Source organism: Lolium rigidum, chromosome 5, assembly GCF_022539505.1.
Source record: "Lolium rigidum isolate FL_2022 chromosome 5, APGP_CSIRO_Lrig_0.1, whole genome shotgun sequence".
NCBI classification, from domain to species: Eukaryota; Viridiplantae; Streptophyta; class Magnoliopsida; order Poales; family Poaceae; genus Lolium; species Lolium rigidum.
The window spans coordinates 262,891,118-262,899,195 of record NC_061512.1 but is presented as its reverse complement, the minus strand read 5'-3'; the positions used below and the strand labels follow the sequence as shown (position 1 = coordinate 262,899,195).

Sequence of the window (8,078 nt, the reverse complement as noted above, 5' to 3'; positions counted from 1 at the left end):
ATAAAATTGGCTATATCCTAATTCTATTGTGAATCCTTTATATTTTTGCTACATTCTCTGTGATAATTGCTATGCAGCTTTGCATGCAATATTTATGGTTGTGCTACATATTTTCGTTTTGTAATGTTTTTTTGCTACTCCGGTGATGATTTTGATGTATGCTTGTGCTACATAGTTTCATTGTTTTTGCTTTTATTAGTTGCTAAATAGGTCATTTGTGGTTTTAGGGTTGTTTTATCATCTATGTACATGAATTGCTACGTTATAATTTATTTTTTTTTTATTTTGTGTTATTCATGTTTACCAGGAAGATGGGATTGGTCATTGGGTTTCCAAGGATCGTTTTGCTACCAAGCGTCTGTATGCCCTTGCTGCAGATCTCGATGGTCCGAAGAGACGTATTATTGAAGAGCACAGTGCATTTAGAGCGTTGTTGAATGTATCTCCATTCAACATTCCTAATGCTCTAATAGACTTTGTTGCCTCTCATATTAGCCCTGGTTTGCGGGAGTTCAAGTTCCATAAGAAGAGGATAGTTTTCACAAAAGATATAGTGAGGAAAGTTTTTGGAATTCAATGTGGCGACAGACTTGTTGTTCGGAAGAAGGGCGAGCATCCTGAGCTGCGGCAGATGTACATAGAAGAAGAACAATCAAGGCCTTTCATCCAGCATGCTGTTAAATTGCTCAAGGCTTGTGATGTTGCGGATGACCTCACCATTATCAGAACATGGGATCTTCTATGTTTGGCTACGGTTATTGACCTTAGTAGCGCAAATCTGCTTAGCCTCGACTATTTGGACTGCATGTTGGACCCTCGGAGGACTCACGAGTTTGCATGGGATGAACACTTACTTGAGTTAGCAATGCAGGAGGTTACAAAAATCTGCATCTTGTTTTTCTTGCATCGCCGCTCAACCGGAAACAAATTGCTGGTCTCAGCGTCCGCCTTGCCATTGCAACTTCGCCCCTATGGCAGGCCTACGGCCAGCTCTTCAACTTAGGGTTTGATCGTTGTGACAACTTCTTGACGAACTAATGCATTGGATTTTTAATGGTTTCAGTTTTCTATCGTACGATTCTACCCTTAAGAGAATGGTACTCCTTAAATTCTAACTGCAATATTCCGTGACACTAGGTTAGAGTACTAGATTAACCATTTGATTTAACAAAATGGATGGCCCATATTCATTTAGGGGTATGTAAGTTAGTAAGCTAGTGTATCATTTTTTTATGCAAGAAAGGAACCATCCATTATTCAAGAATGAAAAATTGGGCATCATCTTCACGGGTTTCTTGATTTTAATTAATCCTTAATCATTATATGTTACTAATCCTTGATATTAATTGCTTGGATTAATGTAGTGGAAGTACACGGGGATGTAGCTCAAATGGTAGAGCACTTAACATGCATGTAAAGAGGCAGGGGGATCGATACCTCCCATCTCCAATTGTTATTTCTTTTTACTTTGCGATTTCTTCTTCTTTTTTCTTTCCTGCAAAAAAATGAGACTGGTGAAAAACAAAACTGTTGTGGCGCTGCATGGGCCTTCAACTGGGTATTGACAGAAAGTACCTCCTTCTGCTTGAAAATCTTAACCTTCTGGGTATGGCCCAACAAGATATGGCCTTCGAACCCCCATCTGTCAGCGACCCCCCATATTTTTTCAGCGACCCCCATATGGCCATATCCCGCGCTCTCCCCGTAATCCCGCCATTATTTCTGCCTCCCCACCTCTCCGATCCATCGCCGCCAGACACCAAATCCGCCGCCGCCGCTGAGAGAACAATCCGATCGCAGATCAGGGCGGAACAGACCGAAGAGAGTACCAGCCATGGTGTTCTCGAGCCAGACCGGCGCCTTCTCCCCATCGAATACGACGCCACTGACCGTGAAGCAGATCGCGGCCGCGCAGCTGACCGGCGCCGACGAGAAGGGCGTGCCCTTCGTCGTTGACGGCGTCGAGACGGCCAACGTACGAACTCTCCTCCTCCCCTCCCTCTCCGTGTTCGGCCGAGATCGGGTTTCTGATATGGGTTGAGTTGCGGCCTTGCGGGTGTGCAGATTATGGTCGTGGGGACGGTGAACGGGAAGGTCGAGAGGGCGACGGACGTGACGTTCACGCTCGACGACGGCACCGGCCGCATCGACTTCATCAGATGGTGAGAGAGTTCTTCTATGGCCGTATGTTCCAAACGTAGTGTAGGGTGTGCAGTTCTAGGCAGTTGTGAATCAGCTGTTATGCCATACTATATTTGTTGGATGTTCCATACTAGATTAGCTGGATGCTCCGTACTAGATTTCTCAAATTTGCAAGTTTAGTTTGCACTAGAATTGTTCTCACAGTATCTGCAATTTGGTAATGAGAAATCTGCAACTACTTTACCATCTCTGATCAATTAACCATTTGATAGAAAGTGGGGTGATATATTACTGTAAAACACTTCAATTGTTTATTTATTCTGATGGCAAGAGAGAGTTTTTCTTGGGAAAATCTCTGGCCTTATGTTCCAAATGTACTGTAGGGTGTGCAGTGTTAGGCAGTTGTGGTTCAGCTGTTATTGCTGGATGCTCCATACTAGATTTGTTTAATCTGCAAGCTTAGTCTGCACTATAAGTGTTTTTGGTTGTTATCACAGTACATGCAATTCAGTGATGAGAAATCTGCAATTATTTTACCATCTCCGATTAATTAATCATTTGATAGACAGTAGAGAGATATTCTGAAATGCAGGTTGAGCATCGATATGCGCTATTGAGATTTTACTAGTTAATGAGACATTAACACATTTTTTTTGATCTTTGGGAATATAAATTATCCGAAGTGCTGTTCAGTAGGCCCTATCATTGGGCTGATGCCACCACGGCTATTGATATTTGATAGTTTCTGCTGTCAACAGTAACTTAATTTTATTTGCGGCACAGGATACATGTTTTTGGTATTCATGGGTTCAGTACTTGCAACACCATCCTACTGTTCAGACAAGAGCTTAGTGGCTAATCGTACATGGTAGTATCTGCTGTCAGCAATAGGTATCAGTATTACATCTTTGGCAATTTGATATGTCTTGCAGGGTGAATGATGCTGCAGATTCTGCTGAAACCGATGTTATTCAGTACGTCTCAGTTGTGACCTTATTTATGCTTGCCATGCGTGCACTAGCTTCATTTGTTTACCACCTTCCTCTTAGAAGGATGATCACCCTTTTCTTGTGCCTGTTCATTAAGGAATGGTATGTATGTTTCCGTCATCGGTACCCTCAAGGGACTCAAGGACAAGAAGCGTGCTACTGCTTTCTGTGTCAGGTATTTTTGCTCTTGCAAAATATTATGTTCCACTGATGCAATGAAATTTATGTACTTTCTTCCATTTCAGACCTGTAACTGATTACAATGAGGTCCCACTGCATTTCACTCAGTGCGTACAAATGCATATGGAGAACACAAAATCAATGGTATGCTGCAGTAATAAGTCCCATACAAACTATAACAGTCTTTTGGTCCTTACTAACAATGCTTGGTTACGATTTTTGTTAATTGCAATGTCTGAATGAATCGACAACCAAACTCTTCTGGTGTCATCACTTGTCTCGTTCCTACAGTCACAGGTGACCATCGGAACAAATGGATCGGGGACTGATTTGTACACGCAGGTGCTGAATGTTCTCAGTGAACCAGCAAGCATGTAAGTTGCACATCAACCGTCCCCCCTTGCCTTGTATGAAAAAAAACCCGGATACTTCACCGTCATCAAAATCTGATGCTCTACTACTTGCCCCGAGTTTGCTGTCATATAGAAGAACTGTTGGTTATGACCCATAATAAGTAGTATGTCTTGTAATGAATCTCTAGCATTTTCTTTAGATATTTTATTTCTAATCAACTCGTTTTAATTGACAGTGAGAGTGATCACGGTGTGCATATTGATGAAATCGCCAAGCGACTTGGACTACCAGTAAGCAAGATAGTGTAAGCTTCTCTTCCTCTCACACACATGCCCATGTCCATGCTTACACGCAATGTATTCTTGCGGGCTAATTTGCATGTCTGCTATGTAGGGATGCTATCGATTTCCATCTCGATTCTGGGCACATCTTCTCCACGATTGACGACTTCCACTACAAGTCAGCATACATCGACTGAGTTTGCAACGGGTGTTGTTGTTTGCTAGCATCCATCCTTACCTGTTCAGATAGCCCTGAAGAGAGCACCTCTGCATGGGAGTTTGGGAAACATGATGCGTCCTTGGCCCAAATGTAGAACAAGCTTAATGTGGTGTGCTTCATCTAGGGAAACTATGATCAGCGTGGGTGACATGGCCGTTTTGCACAATCAGATGAGATTTTGGGTTGTTTTGTGCTACCGTAATCACGAATTATCATATAGCAATTTTTCTAATCACGAAAGTAGCTAGTTATCAATCAAACCCGCTTAAGCATCAATATCGCAATTTCCCATCATCATTACCATCACTACCCTCTTGTTTTATTGGAAATGAAAACAGAATAACAACGTAAAGCAGAGTATTCTGTAGAGCGAAGATCAGTCAGGGCGATAAAGAGCAGGATGAAGGCCGAGATCCGTCTTGCTACTAATTACAGACCACACTAAACCTTTGTACAAATCACAAACCTGTTTACTCTGCACACGCTCAATTCCTCCTCGTTGAACACATGGCGATGCCTAATTCCATTCATGTTCGTCGCAAGGGAATTCAGTTCACATAATATACCAAGTACCACACTGGACATCAAAGAACACAACACATATGTTAGTTCTTCCTGGAATCGATGAACGCCTGGAGCGCCTCCACCTGCTCCCTCGTCGGCGGCCGGTCGTTGTTCTTGATCGACCGGTGCACGTCGTACGTCGTCGCCCCGAAGAACACCAGCCTGCTGAATCGGAGACACTACCAACGTTAAATTGATTAACCAACACCGCGAGCCACCACCATCGAGGAGAGAAAGAGAGAGAGGACGGCGGCGCCGGCGGGGAGGGCGGCGGCGCGCGTACCTACCCGGCGGCGAAGAGCGCGATCTGCCTCGGGGCGACGTGCCTTCCCAGCAGCCTCATCTTCTCGCCGCCGTGTTGCTGCTCGTCTCGTGCGTTGTGTTACGGCCACTTTTCAGGAAGGCCCAGCGGAGCTCTATCTCTATCTCTATCTCTACTACTTAAAAAGAAGGAACGTGTTCCCCCTTCTCCTCCTAATTTGGTCGTCCTTTTGGTCGTCCAACCTCTCGCCCTCACGGAAGCGCCGACAGGTGGGCCAAGCCAGCATAAATCTCCTCATCGTGCCCCAACCTCAACCCCAATCCCTGGATCTCACGATACCACCTGCGGCCGCCTCGGCGCCAGGGGCAGGCCGCCGTCGTTGTGCTCCTCCTCGCGTGCATAAGTCGCACCTACTGCAGTACACTGCATCTCACAAATCACTGAATCTCGCCGGTTAGCTGGCTCGTCGGTAGGGCACGTTGTTCGGTGGAAGCTCAGGGCGTCGGCGCCGGGGCTGGTGATGCGGAGTACATGGAAGACCCTAGCGCCGAGGGCTTGACGGGGACTGGGGGAGCGACGGAAGAGAAGCCACCGGCGGAGCGGATCCGAGCGGCCTCGGCGCCGGCGAGGCCGAGGCGGAGACGGCGAGGGTGAGGGCAAACCGGACCACACCATCTTCCCAGCGTCTCGCAAGGAAGCAGTTTCTCACGCCAAGGTAGGTCTCCCGGTCTCCCCTATTTCTTGAGGCTGAGCGACATGCCGCTTCTTGATTCGGTCTTGGCAAAATCGATGTTGTCTCCTGCAATCAGCCAACCAAGATCCATGAGCTTCTCCTCTGAATCTGGGTGCACGCAAACCTCTGCCGCCACCGGACGATAGAACTCTGAATCCCAATCCTAAATTGTGAATGTATGGTTCAGTACGTAGTGTAGTGTATTGCTTTTCCAGTTCTTTTACCCACGTGAGCATATTTTCCCATTGTATGCGGGTGAACATATTAGATTTCTGGATTATAATTGTATGTACCTGGTTATTTAAAAAACACATGTATGCTGTCAAACTAATACAGAACTTGTTGGTCTCATACTACTATCTCGAATTTTTGTACAATGAGAAGATTGTTTGTTGTCTTCATATTTAAAAATGGGGTTTCCGTTTACATGTTCTTGAGGAAACAATTGCCTGAAACTATTGTAGGGAAACAGCTGTCGCCTGAAACTATTGCTAATCTGTTAGAACTTGGAACAAGCCTGAAACTATTGTAGTCCTGCATATAAATAAAATAGTTGAATAGAAAAAATAATTATTTACAGTTTGCCTTGTGGATTATAATTCTGTGGATTTGGTTATTTATAAACCACATGTTGTTTATAATCGCGTCTTGTCTAGAATGGATCAATCACCATGCGACTTATTCATCTGACATAACAACATTTTATTTCCATGCGCCTGAAGCTTTGCGATGAGACTTGATCCAGGGTCATAGGCGACCAAGATGCTGCGTCGCTGCCTACTCGCCTTCTTCTTGCGGCTGGAATGTCTCCCAGAGGTGGAGCAGCCCGGGGCAAACCATGAGGGAGATGGACTCCCACTCCGGGAGGGAGGGACCGGCAGTGGGAAGGTAGGACGGCTCCTCAGGCCGAGGCAGACGTGGCGCCCGGAGGAGCACGAGCGCTTCCTCGACGCGCTCCTCAAATCAGTGCAACGACATGCCATTGAGACATGATTTGTCCTACTCTGCCTCTAAATAATCTGCCGTCGCTGCACTAGCTAATTGATTCGTTTGGATTTCAGGTTTGGCTGCAACTAGAAGAAGGACGAGCATCAAATCATGGATTTATTTGCCCACAACACCCAAACAACCAAGTCCCCTAACTCTGAATTACCTGAACTTTTGAACACAACAATTCTTCAAACTTTTCTAGGGAGCTGACATGATAAAAAAAACTAACGATGAATTCCAGTTTTGGGATTAATCTGACCCGTTCCCTCATTCTTGGCTTCTTGCGTTGGTAAGCATTAACCTTCAGCATTTCTTGTGCATGTACAGGGCCTCCATACATAAAGAATGGGATTCTAGAACCAGCTAAGACATGATCAACATCTTATGTGTGAGGTCACTGTTAACATCGACCGCGGTACAGGTAAATCCGAATTTAGTCTCGATCAAAACGCCTCATGTTTACTTGCATTATAAGGATTCAACACATGCAGGGATTGTAATGCTGATCTGTCCATGATAATGTTCTTGTGTTACTTCAAGCTACAACTTGGACCAAGGAAAAGGTTATTTGTTTATATATGTCCCCTTTTTTAGTGCTTGCATAGGTGAAACCGTGTCCCTTCAGGAAACATATTGGCAGCAAAGCTAACCAATGCGAAGCTGTTGGTTTAAGACTAAATTTTGCACATATGTACTTACATTTTGAAGTCTATAAATCCCTGGATGTCAACTACCATATTTATCAATCATTTTTTTAGATTGGCTCCTAGATGAAATTACTTGTGTTAGGTTAAATTAAGTGACATCCAGCATTTTATTCTTTAACAAGTAGTATGGATGAACATTAAATAATTGACGCTACCTTGCAAATTAATTTGGTGTACTGTTGAGATGCCCATGAGTTTGCATCCTTTGTGTTTTAGTTGCACGTTTTTTTTGGCTTTACTTTTGGTGAAGTGAGAAAATGTGGCTTTCCTTGGTGGATGCGTGGAGCATGCCTAAGATGCACTGAATTTTGTAGGACAATGGCTAATGCAGATATTTTTTAGTGCCTCACTTCAAAGTAATTATACTATATGAATTCTAGGATATCAATTCTGGTTTGTACCTGCGAGTGACCAATAACAAATTGAAATCGAGATTGTCAACCTGCAGGTACTTATCTCCATTTGAGAAGTACAGACGAATTCTCTTTTGAACATCGTATTGCCTGACAAGAAAATGTTATTTGTTTATATAGCGGTCAATTGATAAGAATAAAATGTTGCAGTTTGGCTTCGCTATCAGTTTCCTTGATTTAACTTCTGATTATGTTTAATTGATAGTAACTCTAGAATAGAGGTAGGATGATGACTAGGAGGCC

The 8,078-nt window shown here is 44.1% G+C and overlaps 1 pseudogene; it reads left to right on the top strand.

Moving 5' to 3' along the window:
* The first annotated feature begins 1,834 nt into the window (after nt 1-1,834).
* Nucleotides 1,835-4,143, top strand: LOC124657569 (annotated as a pseudogene).
* Nucleotides 4,144-8,078: the final 3,935 nt, after the last annotated feature.